The sequence below is a fragment of the Pogona vitticeps genome, chromosome 6 (assembly GCF_051106095.1).
Source record: "Pogona vitticeps strain Pit_001003342236 chromosome 6, PviZW2.1, whole genome shotgun sequence".
NCBI classification, from domain to species: domain Eukaryota; kingdom Metazoa; phylum Chordata; class Lepidosauria; order Squamata; family Agamidae; genus Pogona; species Pogona vitticeps.
Window position 1 is genome coordinate 40,376,979 of NC_135788.1, and position 19,700 is coordinate 40,396,678.

A 19,700-nucleotide genomic window follows, 5' to 3' on the forward strand; every position below is an offset into this window, starting at 1 on the left:
TGAACCATTGCAAAAGCACAGAAAACAATAGAAGCAGATTAGAAATGCAAAGAGAATGAAGCAAAAAGCAAGAGAAGCATGCATGAACCATTGCAAAAACAAACAGAGTAGATCAGAAATGCAAAGAGAACAAAGCAAAAAACATGCAAGACACATCAAAAATTGGGGAAAAACCCAAAAAAGCAACCAACCCCCCCAAGACTCATCAGAAATGGGGGGGGGGGCAAAAAAACAAACAAATTTCCCAAGACCCATCAGAAATGGGAAAAAACACTCCAAAAAGGAACTAACCCCCCCATCGGAAATGGGGGGGAACCAAAAAACTAACACACACACCCAAGACCCATCACAGCAAGGAAACATAACCCCCCCAGCTGAAAATCATGCTGCAAAAATACCCAGAACTGTTTTTTAAAAGTATAAAGCATCACCTTACCGTAGCAGGCAGTCTCCTCGGATCGCACACTCTCTAACTGCAGGGGTGAAAGAGCTACAAAGAAGCAGCCCTGCCACCACCTAGAGTTAGCAATTTAAATTTCCTGCCCTTTTCCCCTGCCTTTTTCTGTTCGTAAGTCAAAGCTCTGTTCACAAGTCAAAGCAAAATGTTGTGAACGGAGCTGTTCGTAATTCAAAATGTTCATTGGTCAAGGCATTCGTAAGTCAAGGCACCACTGTAAAAGCTTTCCCCTAGTATATCTTCATGAATTGCACTGAGCAAACCACAGACTCTTCCCTGACAATGGTGGTGACCTCACCGGACACAAACGATTCTCAGCAAAATCTCCTGTTGATCCCACCACATGAACATCTGGTTGCCGAACACAAAACAACCAGGTAAAAGAAATTGCAAAACTGTAGACCAGGTCCTCAGATCTTAACACTCCCAGAGGTTGTTTCTGTCAGACATGTGTAGTCCATCTTATTTTCCTGAGCTTTCGGCAGTTGGCTGCATTTTGTTGTTATTATTGTTCATAATTAGTCTAAGGCAGAATAGAATGGTCTGGACCAACCAAAGTTGTTTCTATGCAGATGTAGGCAAAGCACAGCCTAGGAGCTGCTTTTGTGGTCTCCAGAATGCTCCCCCCCCGCAGGAAAAAAGGGGGGTAATTAGAGGTGCATAAACATACATATGTGAAGGCAAGAGGAGAAGGGGACGACAGAGGATGAGACAGTTGGACAGTATCACCAAAGTGACCAACATGAATTTGACCCAACTCTGGGAGGCAGTGGAAGACAGGAGGGCCTGGCGTGCTCTGGTCCATGGGGTCATAAAGAGTCGGAAATGACTAAACGACTAAACAACAACAACAAAATGTCCAATACTTTGTGATCCCCTCCAAAAATCTATTTCCCAACCTGGAAGTAGACTTACAGTCACTTCCAATTTCAGTGGTTTTATGTTGTTGTTGTTATTTTGCATATTTGGTTGTGGATGGGTGTGTATTGACCTGGGGCTATTCTGGAAACAGAAAACTGACACACAAAAGGGCTGAAGTTACCAACCAGTTTTAGAATACCATTCCTTGACATTTTCAGTCCAGTCGTGTCCAACTCTAGGGGGCGGTGCTCATCCCGTTTTTCAAGCCGTAGAGCCAGCGCTTGTCCGAAGACAGTTTCCATTGTCACATGGCCAGTGTGACTAGGGAATGCCATTTTACCTTCCCACCGAGGTGGTACCTATTTATCTACTCGCATTTGCATGCTTTCGAATTGCTAGGCTGGTGAGGAGCTGGGACAAAGCGATGGGAGCTCACTCTGTCACGTGGATTCAATCTTACGACTGCTGGTCTTCTGACCCTGCAGCACAGGCTTCTGCGGTTTAGCCCGCAGCGCCACCACGTTACGTCTGAATACCATCAACCATTGATCATTTAGTGTCTTCTGGACAAAGATCTAGTTGTTTTTGTTACATGCCATCAAGTTACTCCCAACATATGGCCCCATGAATGAGCAATCTTTAGACTATCCTGTCCTCAACCGCCTAACTCTGCTCTTGCAAACACAAGCCTGTGGCTTCCTTTAGAGAGTTGATCCATCTTGTATTTGGTCTCCCTCTTTTCCTACTGCCTTTAACCTTTCCCAGCATTATTGGCTTTTCCAGAGAATCTTCTACTGATGTGTCCGAAGTAGGACAAGCTCAGTTTTAACATTTTTGCATCCAGAGATAATTCAAGCTTGATTTGATTCAGACCCACTTGTTCATCTTTCTGGCAGTCCAAGGTATCCAGGGTATCAATTTATTTATTTATTTATTTATTTATTTATTTATTTATTTATTTATTTATTTATTTATTTATTTATTTATATCCCACCTATCTAGCCGATTAGACCACTCAATGTACTCAGTGATCTAGAGATGGATATATTTACATCATATCCTGAAAAACAAGCCTACATTATGAGTAAATATATAGTTATGCAACTCTCACCTGAATTTTTGAAGGATGGGATTATGATTGAGATGGGAGACATAGGGGAACAGCCAGAAATAACTTCATATTGTGATTTATTGTGTTTATTTACCGGGATTAACATTTAGTAGCATGTTCATTCTGATACAAACAAGCAACATAATGAAAGATCTCTTTGATGATAGTGAAAGGAAAAGAGGGTGTATTTTCTGCTCTTCTTGCTTCCATTTGATAGATGCTCACTTTAGAAACATACTGACAGCTCTGAACTTACAGCAGATACACTACCTGACAAATCTATTATACCTGCTTTCAAAGTTGTCAGGAGAACAGATCTTTCAAACAGTGATAGCAAAATATAGACAAGCCTACTTCAGCATTAAGGCAGTCTTATACATTACAATGGACTGGGGGGGGAAATACAATTATAACACTTATGTTTTCCATAGTACACGGATGAAATGTGTCTGTTTTCTATAGCACATATATCAATTGTGCAAGTTTGTTGATGGATGTTTGTGCATGTAGTGTAAAGCATTTGCAGGTTTCCAGATTTGCAAATGTATTTTTACTTCTTCACTTGACAGGAGGAACACGGTATAAAAATGGTGTGATATGTCACACTGTCTGGACTCTAAAATATATATTCATTTTCTCGGCCTGCATTCCTGAGTCTTTTTTCATCTCCCAGGTTATAGTCAGATGCTTTTTACATAGACTCTTCAGGGTCTTCCATCTTTTCCATTCCAAACACTGAAAAACAAAAATAGCAGCAACATTAACAACAACAACAGCAACAACAACAAACTAATTAATTGCCTGGCAGTTGAATGAGGCTTTGTGGGGAAGACTGCAACCAGTGTTAATGAAGAGGAAAACTAGACTGGGTTCCTAGCTCCTCAGAGCAGTGAACAAATCTGAGGAAAAAAAACAATTTTTTTTCTTCTGTAGATTTACACAATTTCCTCATTTCACTCAAGAAAATGTGTAACATATATTTTTTTAAAAACCTCATATTATAAAAACATATACTGTATTTATAATACATATTAAAAGAGCAGCAGTGCCAGAGCCAAACACATATTCTCTATTCCATTTTACCAAAAGCTTTTCAAGACAATAGGCTTCTAAAGGCTTTCAGCGCAGGCTGCCTTACGCTTCCATCATACATCCCTGCTGCACTACAGATTTTAAATGCCAAATCAGCAGCACAGCTTCTTTATGGTGTCCCCATCTGGATGTCTGCATTCCACTGCTCCGTGGAAAGGGTCCAATCAACGTTCCTGTATAAAATCTTTGGCCTGCCCCGCTGTGTCTCCTGTGCAACCCTATGCCTTGAAGGCGACCAACACAGGATTGAGACCCTGGCTTGGCTCAGATTCTTTAAATACTGGGTCAGAATCTGATTATTCTCATCCCAGGACACCTTATTCCAAGCGCTACTTTCTGATCGTGTATATCCAAAAGGTTTAGCTCTAGTCCTCAAGAAAATCAAGACCCTGGGGTTGGCATCAGATCTGCTGGGTTCAATACCCCCATCCAAGGTATTCCATATAATTAAAAATAGAGTTCTGGATATTGAGGGGGCAAACTCTGCATAGTGCTGCACAAAGGGTCTGTTCCCCACTACATTTTCAGTTGACCCGCTCCCTTGGAAGAAGACCAAATTACCTCTATCACTTAAGAGCATCCACAATATTGCGCTCTTGTTAAGTGCAATATTGTACCTTCGAACTTAGCATAGGGCAGATATAATGGGTTTACCCACAGAATTGACTCCCTTGTGGTCAGGGAGTGGTTGAATCCTTGAAGCATATGTTGTTTTACTGTATCTTGTATAAGGATATCCATCTGTCTTATCTGAGCACTTTCCTTTCCTCCCATTCTGGATGAGACCACCTAAGAAAAATTCGACACCTCCAAGTGGCACTATAAAAGAAGTTACTCTGATAACAGCCAGATACATCTACTCCATCATGCAGAGGTGATGCTGTCACAGAATGCCAAGCCCTAAATATGCATTTGGCTGTTCCCTGCCACATGTTAGCTGTTTAATGTTTTATTTCCATTTTAGTGTCTTTTAATTTTGTACAGTATGCCAATAATGGACATTTGTATAAGGTGCTGATTACAATGGATTTTTCATATTATCCAAATTAAAGCAAAGTGTGCTGCTTATATAACGCCCCATAGCGCTTCAAGCACTCTCTGGGCGGTTTACAAGTTAATTATGCAGGCTACATATTGCCCCCCCCCCCGCAAGCTGGGTACTCATTTTACTGACCTCGGAAGGATAGAAGGCTGAGTCAACCTTGAGCCGGCTACCTGGGATTGAACCTCAGGTCGTGAGCACAGTTTTGGCTGCAGTACAGCGGTTTAACCACTGCGCCATGAGGCTCTTAATTAAGCACTTTAATTGTGTATTGTTCATTTTATTTTATATATTTTGGCCTTTGTATCATTTATATAGTAATCAGCACTGATTGTAGAAAATTAAGATTCGCAGCAACAACAAAACCATCAAAATACATGCTGTTCAAATAATTTATGCTCTTTTACTCCTCCCTCTTCCCCTGCCACAATTGTATCTTTCCTCAGGGCAGAATCCAGCTAGGTTCCCACTTATGCTCCCAGAAGCTTGTGGGATACACTATTCCACCTGTGGAATAACAGAGCTGAAAGAACCCCACAGGCCTTCAAATCCAGTCTTCTGCCATAGCAGAGAATGCAGTATGGTGCATTATGTTGCAGCTTTGAAAAGATCTCTTTTTGTTACATGCTGTCAAGTCAGAACCGACTTATAACAACCCTAATCGGGCTTTCAAGGTAAGTGAGATATTTAAGGAGTGGTTTTACCGCTTCCACACAGCCAGTGAGGTTCCATGTTTGAATAGGGATTTGAACTCGGGTCCCCTGAGTCCTAGTCCACCACTCTATCCATTACACCAAATTCATTGCTATGAGTTAACTGTTTTCTTTCTACTGTTTCATGGGACGTGGTGGCGCTGTGGGCTAAACCGCAGAAGCCTGTGCTGCAGGGTCAGAAGACCAAGCAGTTGTAAGATCGAATCCACGCGATGGAGTGAGCTCCCGTCGTCTGTCCCAGCTCCCGCCAACCTAGCGGTTCGAAAGCATGCAAATGCGAGTAGATAAATAGGTACCATCTCGGTGGGAAGGTAAACAGCGTTCCGTGTCTAAAAATCACACTGGCCATGTGACCACGGAAATATTGTCTTCAGACAAAACACTGGCTCCATGGCTTGAAGAGCGGGATGAGCGCCGCCCCCTAGAGTCGGACACGACTGGACAAAAATTGTCAAGGGGAACCTTTACCTTTACCTTTTTCTACTGTTTGCACAAAAACAATGTCGGCGCCTCTGAAAATGGGCTTCTGAGCTGTTTGCAAAAGGACGAGGTGTATTCATAACTGCAACATTTACCCATTTCTTTCATTTGTATTTGTATGGAAGTTCCTGAAATCATGGATGGCTTAATTCATTACACAACCACATAGAAAGGCTTAAATGTCCAAACAGTGACTGCACATTTCTTCTTATTTCTCCAGTTCTGTAAGAGCTTAGAGGCTCACCTTTTTTTTTTTTTTTTAAGGAAGCTTGGAATTAGGTCCAGGAGATGTTCCAAACAAGCAGCAGAGAGCACTGCTAGAAATGAGTAAATCCCAGCTGAACTGGTCATACGGCTTTCCCAAAAGCAAAGTTTGCCATCTCTGTGCTCCTATCCAACTGTGCTCTTTTCCAAATTGAGTATTTCCTATACTCCATCTTTCACCATATGAATAACTGTTGCATTGATTTATTCTAACACAGCAGGGCTGGCCCAAGACATTTCACGGTTGACAAAAGGCATTTTTCTACGTGCCATGTTCAAAACGTTACTGGAGAGCAGTTGAATTTTATTTCCACCATAGCAACAGGACAACATTCTCCGCCGCACCTGAGACCCAGTTGCCTCGCTTTGAGGACAATGAGCAGATCACATGGAATACACAGCTCTGTCCACTCTGTATCCTTCACAATTTTATCTCTGAGGCAGCTGCCTAATGGTAACACCGGCTTTGATGACAGAGCGGTTTTCTTGGCTTTAAGGTAGCCTACAGATTGAATGTCACCCAGAAATGTGACATTAGGCAATTTTACCAAACCACCGAGGCAAATGAAGGACCACATTTTCACGGTCCATTAGACAGATTACCAAATACATGTCCTAAACCCAAGGATGACCAGGCACTGGAAACTCACTTATGTCAAGCATAAGGAGGCAGATGAAAATAAATTAGTATAATGCAGAATCTAATAGAACAAGCAATGTGGCATTACACTTTAGTGAAAATAAATCTTGTGTAGATATTACCCGCAAACTTTCAAGGTGCCAAATGTTTGTTTTCAGAAAGATGATGCCTGCAATTATTGCCACCCATATCTTGCATATTGTGATCCTTGTAGGAAGATGGTATAAGAGAGAACACAAGATAAAAGCAAAGTGTGCTGCTTTTAAAGCACTCTCTAAGCAGTTTACAATTTAATATACAGTCTATACATTGCAACCCCCCCCCCCAAAAGCTGGGTACTAATTTACTGAGCTCAGAAGGACGGAAGGCTGTCAAGACTGAGCCAGCTTCCTGAGCCCGTTGGAATTGAATTCAAGTCATGATTAGAATCTTAACTGCAGTTTAACCACTGTGTCACAGCTCTAGTTTCTTGATAACAAAATGGCTAGAGTAATTGCCTTACAAGCAAATTTTAAAGTTGGGAGGGCATATTTCATTTGCAGTAGTTTACCTGCTGTAATCAGGTAGCTCATAACAGCTCATAATTACAGCATTGAGATGGCCCTGCTGAAATATCAGGATGAGTCCTGCTGCTTAGTCCACAGGCCACTCTGCCTGAAGCTTTTGTTCATTTCTGCTTAAAGGCCTTTGAGTTAGTATTGTATTAATTTTCTATTAGCAGATAGCTCAGTTTATGTTGAATTAGGCACTACCGCTGTAGAAATACAGAGCAAACTGGTAGCAAAATGTATGTGAGAGGCTAATTATCTGAAGAATTCTGAACAATTATATGCAATTTGCATAACTGGTGTGTAGATTCTGTGCATGCAATAACATTGAATTAAATGAAATATCGAGCATTATGAAAGTAATATCCCATTCTACAGGCTAAAACTTTCTCAGTTCTTAGAAGACATAATTAATTATGCCCATGCAATCTTTACCAAGTTATAGCGATACCATGGGGTATAGATAAAATGTACTCAGATTTGGTTACCACTCCCTCCTTCTGGTGATTTTTGGGAGGTACAGTACGATGGGGATTCAAACATTCAGCCCTAGTGCAGCAACCCAACAAGCTATGAGGAGAAGTCAGTTATAAGAAAATAATAATGAAGAATCATCATTATCTTAGAGCTGCAGAGTTGGAAGGGAACCTATGGATCATCAAGTATTAACACTCACAGAACAGAAGGACAAGTTGACAATCTAAGAATATAGTCATATTTGTAAACTGCGTGTACTAGTAGAAAATAAATATCAGATATAAGTGGTTCAATTGATGTGATTTTGAATGATTCCAGAATACCAGTTAATTTTACAATCAAATGGCAGCCATTCTTAAAATAGAAATAGCATACCAAAATGGCAGAATTTGAGTCTCAACCTTCCTGTACCATTTCAGCGTCATGGAAACAGAATGAGAACCCAGATTCAGAATGAAAGTAGAGGAGTTTGACAGTTGGCAACCTGCTGAGCATCCTTTTGTGCTCATAGACAGGCTTCCACAGTTGGGCCTCAAAAGCACTCAGCCACTGGATACTGAAAGAATGCTGGTGGAAAACCTCCTTGCATTAAGGCTCACTGTAAGAAGTGGGAATACAGAACATCTGGAAGAGGGGCAGCTTAATCTGGAAGCATAACAATTTAGAGCACAGAGGATACCGTGTCTCACTTTATGACCAATCTGCCCCTTTCCTGCAAGTAATTTAGGGGCAAACTATATAAAGTGAATCCAGGTTAGATATTTCATGAATAAAAGGGCTTCCTTCACTCATGGAAGGTGTCTAGCTAATGATGCAAAACAGTGAGGGTGCATTTCCCTCTTCCCCCTCAAATCTCTTAAATGATCTCTTGGGTTGCAATCAGGACCCTCTGACTCCCCGGTGTAGCTTCTCTATGACAGAGACTGAGCAGTATTTGCAGTGAGAAAGGAAATTGTCATCAGAGTGTTTGTAAAAGATTTCTGAGATAAACAAGATGCAAAGTAGCTTGCTTTTATTTAGTGATTGGTTATCAGGAGATAAGCACAGGATTCATTTGCAAGCTGGCTTGGCAGACATGACAGGTTTGGGGGGGAATGTATGTTTGGAAGAAATTTGCGACACTGGCATTTTGGCTGTTTCTTTGCACAAGAGTATGAAGAGGGACGAGAGAGTTGCTAAGGCCACCTTCTTTCCTCTGGAGCAGGTAGAACTTCAGTAAATGGTAATTATGACAGAATTCAACCACTCATAATTATATGTCAGCTCAATACGATTTAAAGTAAACACAAGGCAAAAAACATAGTGATCTCGACTGGGATAATCTTGTGCTGGCAGTTCATCCTTTCTTCCACGACCACATTCCTGATTGAAACTGCCCCCACTGAACATGCTAAAAGAAATAAGATGATTTATAATACAAAATGATGAGAAAAGGCTAGGAATAGTCTTTTCCCACAGCTTGCTTCCTCACTCCAAGCTTTTACTTCATTTCTCAAAAATGGGGCTAAAAAGCTGAAAATTGAGTCAAATGTATGCCCTGGTAGTTGTCATGACAAACTCACAACATTAGAAGCTGGTATGAATAGCATAGAAGATTCACTTATTTAGTGTATTCGTGTCCCATCATTCTTCCAACAGGGAACTCAGGGTAATATAGAGGGGGGTTGATAGGGAGCTTATTCCCTATCCCAGGACCTGTTCTCGATCATAATAATGGGCTCAGGCTATAAGATTTAGGCTGAATATCAGGAAAACCTCATTACTATTAGAGCAGTATGACAATGGAACCAATTACCTCAAGAGTAGATGAGTGATCCAGTGCTCGAAATATTCAAAACAAAATAAGACAGCCACCTGTCAGATCTATTTTGATTTGAATTCCTGCACAGAGCAGGGTGTTAGACTCAATGGCCTTATAGGTTCTTTCCAACTCAATTATTCTATGATTCTGTGATGCTGTCCAGTCATTGACCAGATCCAGGAATAAGGTGGCTCCATCATGTGCCCTCAAATGATGCCCTTGTGTAGGGAAAGGCTGATTCTACCATTGTGAAGAATGAGACAACCACTTCTAGCACAATATTTTGGATGTCAAGAAAGAGCAGCAGATTTTTATAAATTCAAATTTATTGGCTAGTACCCTATCAGGGATTTCCATGAGGGCAATTAAACAGATGCAAATAATTGCATTATCTGTGGTGTGACAAGTTATACAACTTGTTGCACATCTGGCTCCATTAGTTATACAACATACACCTCACCAAATAATGCAATCATTTCTACAACCTTAGTTGAATCCATGGAAGTCCCCAACAAGATAATGCCCCTTGGGAAGTTATTGAGTCTGTCAGAAGTGGACAGTTAGGGGAGAGCAGACGGAGCCAAGATGGACGGATGTTGCAAATTGAGAGCTCTCTCTCAATTGTAACCGCTGATGGAAGTTTTTTAGGCTTGAGATAGCCTAATCAAATTCTCCTGGAGAGGAAAATTTATCCAAAGAAGAGAAGCGCCATCTGAGAAGGTGGGGGAATCTGGTGCTACCTCCCTATCCCAGAGGTTCAGCATTCTCTTTGGCAGGACTCCGTACAGGTCTGAAAATTGACACAGTCCAGAAGGCTGGAGGAGAACTGATACACAACTGTATTCCAGATTTACAGACATCACCGTAAGCAAATTTATTTTGATTACTACATTTGAGCTGAACATTTGGAAATCTATTGTGATATATGAAGATAGGTGGGAATAGTAGGCTGTAAGACTGAACATTGAAAGCATTCAGAAGCGGATAGCACAAGAGGACAGGAGGGAATACTGAAGTTCATTAAAAGAGACTTTTAGCTTGATGAATTGCTGAGTATCTGTCTGCAAAGTTACCCCTTAGAGACCTGCCGGATATTATCGAATGTTATTGAACAGTCTCACAATACTAATCATTTTGTGCCTACACCCACCTGGAGTTTATTTATGCCTGAAGAAACCAATACGTATGTCCGGAACAGAGATGAAAGTAGAAAATGGAAACTGCTCATAAATGAAGCAACACCCATGTGGATGATAAAAGGGAATAGATTGGATTGTATTTTTCTTTTTTCTTGATTTTATCTATTTTGTTGAGCGTGGTTGGGGGATGAGTTGGAATAGTAGTTTCTTGGGAGTTTATTATTTTAATTTTCCTGCTGCTCCTTAAACTCCGTGGTGACGCTGGAAGATACAAGAAGCTTCTCTTCCACTTTATCTCACCTTAACTTTTGCTACTCAAAGTCTGGAAAGGTGCCCAGAACTCTGAATAAGCTGACTTGTATCTCTTTCTTTGCTGTTGTTGTCAAATCTAGACATAAATAACTTCCTTGAAGCGGAATAATATTTACTATACTTATTGTATTCTCCTTGTTTGGAAGTGGTCAAGGTAAGTTTCCCCTCTTCATTAATAACGCTGACGCTTTTTTTGATTCAGTGTATATTGAGCGATCCCCATTTGTTTGTTGCTTGATCTGTCCTTCCATATTTCCATATCCTTAATGTACTAGATTATTTAAGTTTATATAAGAAGGGGGGGAAGCAGGTACCAGTGGAGAATACTGTAGAACTGTTATATAAAGGGTTTTTTCTTTTCTTTTTGGAAAAAGAAAAATGGCTGAAAAACCTTAGGTGAGGAAAGGAAATCTGGCACCAGAAACTACACCACTGAGACTGCGTCTTATGGAAAGGTGCGTCTTATGGAGCAAAAAATGCTTCTATAGGCGCTACCCATATTGGGATTTTCTTATAGATTTGTGCTTGAAATTTTTGCCACACTAGGCATAGTGCCTTTCTCACAATGTGTTCCATAAAATGTGATTGCTCCTTGTATTTCCCATACCACACATATGCATGCCAGCCCATTCTTATTTCATGTCCCTCCAATTTCAGTGCTCTTTGGTTTGCAAGAATTATCCATTCTTTTATCCACGTCATAGCACAAGCCTTACAGTATAATAGCCAGTTCAGTTTTCCTGAAACCCCCCCCCCCTTTCTTTCAGGTCCTTTAATAACCTAAGTTTTATTCTTGGTTTCTTAGTCTTCCATACAAAATTCGCTGTCAGATGATCCAAGTCCTTGAAATATTTAAAATTTTAATAGTGGTGGCAGATTTTGAAAAAGAGATAGAAGTTTTGGTAATATCATTTTTATCGTTGAAATTCTTCCCATTAGAGATAATTGCAACTTACTCCATTCTTTCAAATTTTTATGGCTTTCCTTCTGTATTCTAAGATCATTCTCTTTTATTAAGTTACTTGATTTTTGGTGATGGTAATTCCTAAATTTTTGATTTTCTGTACTGCTTCAAAATTAGTTTCCATCACCAATTTTTCCACATCTTCTTTCTTTGTTTTTAGTCATAAATTTTGTTTTTTGATAGTTTATTTATATGCCACTTGTCCATAATCTTCTATTATTCTCAATAGTTCTCCAAATTTCCATGAGGATTTTCAAGTATTATTACCAGATCATCTGCATACACTTGTATCTTAAATTCTTCACCTCTATTTTTTAGTCCTTTAACTCTCTCATTAGCCCTTATCTGCCTGTTTAAAATTTCCAAAGTTAATATAAATATAAGAGGGGATAACAGACATCCCTGTCTTGTGCCTTGTTCAATCAGTATGAACAGAATTACTATGAAAAATATTGATCTGTAATGTATATGTTCAAATCCACCCCCTCCGAGGGTACCCCATCCCAGCTATCCCTTACCTTACCCTAAAGGTAATAAAGAAAACAGAAAATGTTTTTTAAAAAAAGATAATGACCTTTGTACTTTTACAGCCAGCCATAGGCAGAGATGCTTGTGGGATTTCCTGCCTCTTGTGTTAAAGTCATTTAGATACTCAGCAGCTTCATTTGGGTGTGTCATGGAGATTCCATTTCATTTTAGGCAGCAAAATGTCCTGAGCTGGCCCTGTGCATGGACTGTCATAGCTGATACAGCGGTACCTCAATTTACGAACTTAATCCGTATTGGAACAGTGTCCGTAACTCAAAACGTTCATAAGTCGAAGCACCATTTCCCATACGAATGCACTGAAAACCAATTAATCTTTTCCAACCAAAGAAAAAAATACCCCAAAAATAAGAAAATTAAACATTGAAAGCCCCATAGGAACGCGCTGGGGCTGCAAAAAACAAAACAAAACCCAGGAGAGAAAGGGAGCCTCAAAAGCTGGCCGAAGTGAACGGCGCCGGGGCCAGAGACCTGGCCGGGAAGCACTCCCCTGCCTGCCCGCTCTCGTCTTGCTCCTCCGGAGCTTCCCTCACTCCAGTCAGCAGCCACGGCTCCCCCCCCCGCTGCCCAGAGGAAAAAAATAACCACAAAAATAAAAAGAGCACAGCAAGCCCAGTCGGAAGGTGCTCCGTTGCTGAGGCTTTAAGAAAAAAACTCAAAAAACAAAGAGACACTAGAGCCACCTCCGTTGCTGAGGTTTAAGAAGGGAAAAAAATCTCCAAAAATGCAGACACACACACACTCCAAAGCAGAGCCACCAAAACCCACTCATAACAGTTTTTTAAAGGGGAAAACAGCAGCTTACCTCCCTGCAGACACACACACAGGCTCACTCCGAAGCAGGACGTTCTCCCAAGCCTCCAACTGCAACACACCCTATAACTGCCGAAAGAGCTACAGCATAAAGAAGCAGCCTTGGCGACACCTACAGTTATAAAGTTGAATTGCCCGTCTTTTTTCCCTGCCTGTTTCTGTTCATAACTGGAAGCGCCATTCACAAGTCGAAGCAAAAAGTTGCGACCAGAGCTGTTCATAACTCAAAATGTTCGTAAGTAGGGATGTTCATAAGTCAAAGTACCACTGTACCGGGATGTCACATTTAGCTAGAGAAAGGCATACTTTGCTAGTACAAAGTTCCTCTCGTTTCTCTGTTTCTCACTTTCCATCCACTCACTTTGGGTTGAGCATTCACAGGACATAAATACCAGGAGAAAGTTGGGGACAACTGGGAAATCTATATATGCATCAACACTTTTAAAAAGAGGGCCAGGATAAAACTGGATTCAAATGTGTTTAACTCACTTTCCTGCCTTTCACAGAGGCACATTAATCCTGGCAGATAAAGTGCTCAATCAAGATCAAAGGAGACAGAACTTCCTTACTGCTTCATTCACGGATCCCTAAATTGCATATCTGACATAAAGCTTCTGTACAAACCTGGAGAAAAGTGTTGAGATTTATCACTAGGCACTTATTATTTTAATGGTTTCAGTCCTTCATTATAGGTGGGCAAAAATTAGAATTTAATGATTTGGGCATAGAGGTACTGGCCCAATATACCTTTCATTGGATTGGATTTTCTCTTGTAAAAATGAGACAATCTCAATCACATTCACGTTTTATCCCTCCTGTAATAAACGAATTATTTTACTGGCCTCTGAACCACATATGCCCCCCAAATGTAATGGTACATAGTGAGAAAGCCACCTGGTAATGGAATTGTTCCTAGAAAGGTTTTGCACCTTGACTTAATAAAATGGACTTGTGATGGTCTCATAAATCAAGGCAGTGACATGAGGAAACTAAATAGATTTCTATGATGCTTGTTCTGCCTCAACAGAGATGCCAGCTAAGCAGAAAGGCTGAAACAGGTTCTACTTTAGTCAGCATTATGGTTGGGATCAGTTCTTTCCCACCATGATTCTCTCAAGATTAGAAATGGTGGGCATTGTTTAGGGTGAAAAGAGTGTTCTAGGAGTTATAAACTCTGCTGAATTTTGTGGTGGCTTTATTATAGAGTTGCAGTTGATAAGAGGTTTCCCTATTACCTTTACTCCCTATAACAGAAATTAGTGGTGGAGATTTTGCTGTCTTCCTTCTTTTTAACAATCTTTTTATTACGATTATTATTCACCAGTGCTGTAGTTCTACCACTCTGCCAAGCCATCTTCTGAAAGCTGAAGTCCCTACCTTTGTCTTTTACTAAAACTGACTATAGTTTTCTTCTCTCCACCTCACCTCTTGGGTAGAATGAGTTTTGGTGTGTTGGCTTGGGCACTCCCAAGCCTACACCAGAGCACAGAGTGCTGTCCTCTGAAGATGCCGGCCACAGAGACTGGCGAAACATTAGGAAGAACAACCTTCAGAACACGGCCAAAGAGCCCAAAAAACCCACAACAACCATCAGAATGAGTTTTGTTAGAGTATGTCTGATCCCAAAATGTTTTTCCTTGGGGAAACCTCTGAGCAGCACACCAGGTGTGGTGGGTGGAAGAAATTGTAATAGTTTGTAATATGAAATGCCTGCTTCTTTAAGAGAGAGGGGGGTTTAAATGGCAACACCTTCTTAAGGTATTGTTTCCTTATGGATCTAACTATTTGGGAGACTCTTAGTCTTAGATGTTATGTGGCTATTGAATGTTTGCTTTATACAGTAGCTTTGGAGGGGACCCCTCTTAACCTACATTGTGAAGTATGGACTGGTTTTGTTTGTCTGGTGTTGATGGCTGTGTATTCCTCTATTATAAAAAATGAAGAAATTTTGGAAAGGGAAGAAATCTTTAAGTAAAGGTAAAGGTTCCCCTTGACAATTTTTGTCCAGTCGTGTTCAACTCTAGGAGGCGGTGCTCATCCCCGTTTCCAAGCCATAGAGCCAGCGTTTGTCCGAAGACAATCTCCCGTGGTCACATGGCCAGTGCAACTTAGACACGGAACGCTATTACCTTCCCACAGAGGTGGTCCCTATTTATCTACTCGCATTTGCATGCTTTCGAACCACTAGGTTGGCGGGAGCTCGGACAAAGCAACAGGAGCTCACTCTGTCACGTGGATTCAATCTTATGACTGCTGGTCTTCTGACCCTGCAGCACAGGCTTCTGCGGTTTAGCCCAGAGTGCCACCACGTCCCCTCAGAAATCTTTAGTTTAAAGCAAAATGTTATAGTTGAAGTTGTGTTCCCAAAAGTACAGAAATTCAGAGCATAAATCGATGCCTTCACTACACATTTAAAACATGGACACATTGATTCATTCTTTCATATCTTAACTTCCATCCCAACTAAATATTACAGCGTAATCCCACTAAATTCCTCACTCTCTACACAGCACATAACTGTGAAAGAGCTGAAACGAGACACAAGCTTTTATAGTGTCAAGGTGTACAGGCAGCAATTAGGCAGGACTAAATTATGTTTTTAAATGGATTGTTGTACCTTACTACTTGATCCTTTTGTATTTGTATACTCACCATTGTTGGCATTAAATACTGTCTTACTGTTTTTAATGACGTAAGATGCCTTGGGTCCTTTTTTTAATGAGAAAGGCAGGGTATAAATAAGTAAATAAGTAAATAAAGATAGATAGATAGATAGATAGATAGATAGATAGATAGATAGATAGATAGATAGATAGATAGATAGATAGATAGATAGATAGATAGATAGATAGATAGATAGATAGATAGATAGATAGATAGATAGATAGATAGATAAAGAATCAGACTTGTTCTTTCATAGGCAACTGAGTTTCCTACCCTGAAAAAGATTCAGTACAAAAAAACCACAGATGACTAAATCTTTGCAGTAACTAGATTAGGAACTGAGACTTAATTGTAAAATGAACTTCAGTCTGCTTTTTTTTTCAGTTGTAACTATTACATGCTGTGTTATTCTATTGCAGTCTTGCATATTTAACATGGTTGACCTACAGTCATGATAATAATGAACTAAGTTGATCCATATGCAGTTTTTTTTTTAAAAATATGATGAATAGTCATAGAAGATATGTGCTGGCTTAAGAAATATTAATGTTAAAATACAAGTTATATCCTAGTGCCATTTGTTTCGAGGGTTTATCACCAGTTTTTTTGTTGAATCCTGTTCAATTCATGCCTCCGGCTAGCTTCATTAAGTTTTTAGCCCATCATGTGCAATTTGAAAAATCTAACCTTTAATCTCTGGTGAAGGCCTTGGTGTAGAGATGTAAATATATTTGACCAAAGCACAGTAGGCAGTTCTCTCTCTTTTTATCTCAATAGATTTTGTCACTAATTAACTTGGAACTGTGCTTTGCTCAGCCACTTTACATCTCTGCTTCAGAGGTAATAATATGATGAGTTGCAGTGATGGCCTTCTTTTCATTAGTCAGATTTAAAAGGAAAACTATTTGTGACATAGGTGAATCATATTTTAAAATAGTATTATCATCATCATTAAAAAAATTAATTTAAGTTGCACGCTTTGCTTCCTCTGGGCCGTAGAGTCAAGGGAATCTATTGGTCCAAAATATTGCAAACTTCTCCCAATCCTAATGGTTTTTTTCCATACAGCATTTGTTCTGTTTATGAGAGGGCAGGTTGCTAGTAGCATGGAACTGAACCACAAACAGATGATCTATATAAGAAAAATCCAGAGATCAAGGTTAGGAAACAACCTGGGTCCTACCAGAGAGTAAGATAAGTGAAGTAGGGAGGATCCAAAAACAAGGTCTAATAAAAATCCAAGGCCTAATCAATTCACTTCTGACAAACAGCAGGGGTGACTCCAAAAGAAAAAGTCAAGGTGATCCAAGATCAGACACAGCAGGGCATTGGCAGCAAGGATCAGGATAGAATGAGCAAGGTAGACAGGATTAGGTACGCAAGAAAGACATTACCTCCAGTAAGCTTGCAGTCTGAGACTGTGGCTTGCATTGCTGATTTACTGGAGCCCCACCCAGAGATCAGTTGTAGGCATTCTGGCAGTTGGTCTGCCTAAGAGGAGCATTCCCTCAAGGAAGACCCCCCCCCTACTGCTGAGGAAGCCCCTGTGCTCATGGAATTCTTCCTTGTAGCTGAGCACGTTGCCTAATTCTTTCAAACCAAGGCTGTCCCTTCAGGCATTGCTATTCTTGGTGACTAGGAAGGAAACCAGTCGCCTTTTCTGATTCCAGAGCAAAATTGTGTCTATGTGAGGGTGCAGGTTCTTCTGCCTCTGAAGTTTATAAGCCAGCAGGGGTAGCGACAGTCAGTTTCTGTCGCTCCTCGGTTTCCAGGGGTTTAAACTCCTCCTTAGTGGAAGACTTGTCTGGTGTGGTTATAATGACAATAATATTGATTTCTCCTGATCATCTAATCTCTTGAAAATTCAGTAGTAGTTATATATCTTGGTGTCTGGTTTTGTTTGTTTGTTTGCTTGCTTGCTTGCTTGTTTTTACAATTTCATCAAGCAGTGGCATGTTTGGCTCTTTCCAGTACACTGTTAGTAACAGTTGAGTTCCAACTAGTATGTTGCTCAGCCACATTGTCTTTCCTTGATGAATCCCCAGAATATTGAAAAATAGCATCTCTGATGGCCTGGAAATGTGTCCTACTATAGTTGCTTATGCATGTTGGCTGGATAGTTTGGAGTTTGGCATCCTGGGTGGATTTGGACAAGCGGCATAATCCCAAGGTGCTCTCAGAAGAACAAAATGGAAAACCACTTCTGAGTACTCTCTACCTAGAAAACCCTGAAAAGTGTCAATATGAATTAGAACTGATTTGATGGCACACAATTATTATACAGTAATCAGTTGTACCATATCTTGTATCTTACATACATAACTACATAGATTTACACATACCATCTTTACTGGCTAACAACGCTATCAAACATGAACAAGTTATTTTGGTTGAATCCAGACTTGGTCATGCTGAAGAGTAGATCCACTGAAATCAATGGAACTTATTGCAGCCATGACTCACGTGATCTATTGACTTTGATTGCTCTGTTCTAAATATAATTAAAACAGGGTCCTATCCAACCCTTTAAAACTAGACCAATAAAAGAATTACAACTTCCAGAGTGCTAATCTGTGTCAAGTCTATTGACTTGATTAGGCCAGTCCAACCAATAGACAATGGGGTGGGCGTTGACCAGCTCAGAGGGCAGATGTTGGAAGAACTACAGTGAGATCTAGGATGACTGATGGTAGACAGCTGTTCTGCATGCCCTAACCTAATATTAAAATTTCTCCGTTGTAGTGGAATACTCTGTTCTACTATCAGTGTTGAAATAAAACTCAATTATCACGCTGATCAACCTTTGTATATGGCATAGAATGTGAGCTGTTCTATTCTTTGTACCAAGACTTGCTCCTGCTGTTCTACCAAGCAGCAGTAAGTCTGGAGTAATCCCTAGACTTCATGCCAGGCTTCCAGAGGCATATGATCTGCTGTAAGAAACAGAGTACTAAACAAGATAGGTATTTAGTGTGATCCTTCAGTGGTTCTGCCAGATGGAGAATCCTTAGAGTTACAGCCCCAAAGTTTATGTTTTTACAACCTCTGCTCAGACATCTTCCCACTCCCTCCTTGCCTTTGTAACCTTAACTCATTTTTATTCAAGCAGATGTTTACTCTAAATTATGTTCAGAGACACCCTGATGAGATTTTTCCTTGGCTTCCATTTTGTGTGGAGACAGACAGAGGACCTTGCTTAATCACTCTGCAGCACTGCCATCACTTTCAAAAATAACCTCTGTTCAACAAGCGAATAGGAAGATTTCTCTTGGAGGGTGTCTGTTTTTCTTTGTATTCCATAGAATCAGGAGATTTAATAAACAAAAACAAAGTGCTGAAAATTTCTCTCTTCCTTCTTAACTAGGAGAATCTGGTTTACACAAAGAGCAGGTCAAGGCACTGGGAGCAGGCTTGGTTTATCCAGGAAATAGTTTTTTAAAGAGGAAAACAACATGCAGTAGAAGATATCATATTGAGACCCTTCCTTGGGTCTCTTTTAAGTAAGAAAGCATGTCCACCATCTTTTTTTGTACCCACCACAGCATAAGAAACATAAAATTCCCTTAAGTAACAGAATGCACTGGTTCCCCAAATGTAGTCTTCTCCTTGTTCTGTATAGTCCATCACCATGGCTAGAGACAGCAGAATGTCCATGTGCTGCCCTCCAAAGTCAAACACAAAGAGAGAGAACAAGTGAAGCTACTATTGTTTTAAAATCCCCTCAGGGTCTCTGATTAGTGAATCCACTTGGTAGTCATCAGCAACAGTATCAATGA

At 40.4% G+C, this 19,700-nt stretch overlaps 1 long non-coding RNA gene across 1 annotated transcript; it reads right to left on the minus strand.

The window, feature by feature from the left end:
- Positions 1-2,489: 2,489 nt before the first annotated feature.
- Positions 2,490-13,333, minus strand: LOC140707998 (uncharacterized). Its single transcript, XR_012088124.2, has 2 exons — positions 13,253-13,333; positions 2,490-3,164 (listed from the first exon to the last, which is right to left on the minus strand). It is a non-coding gene; the product is annotated as an uncharacterized LOC140707998 (long non-coding RNA).
- Positions 13,334-19,700: the final 6,367 nt, after the last annotated feature.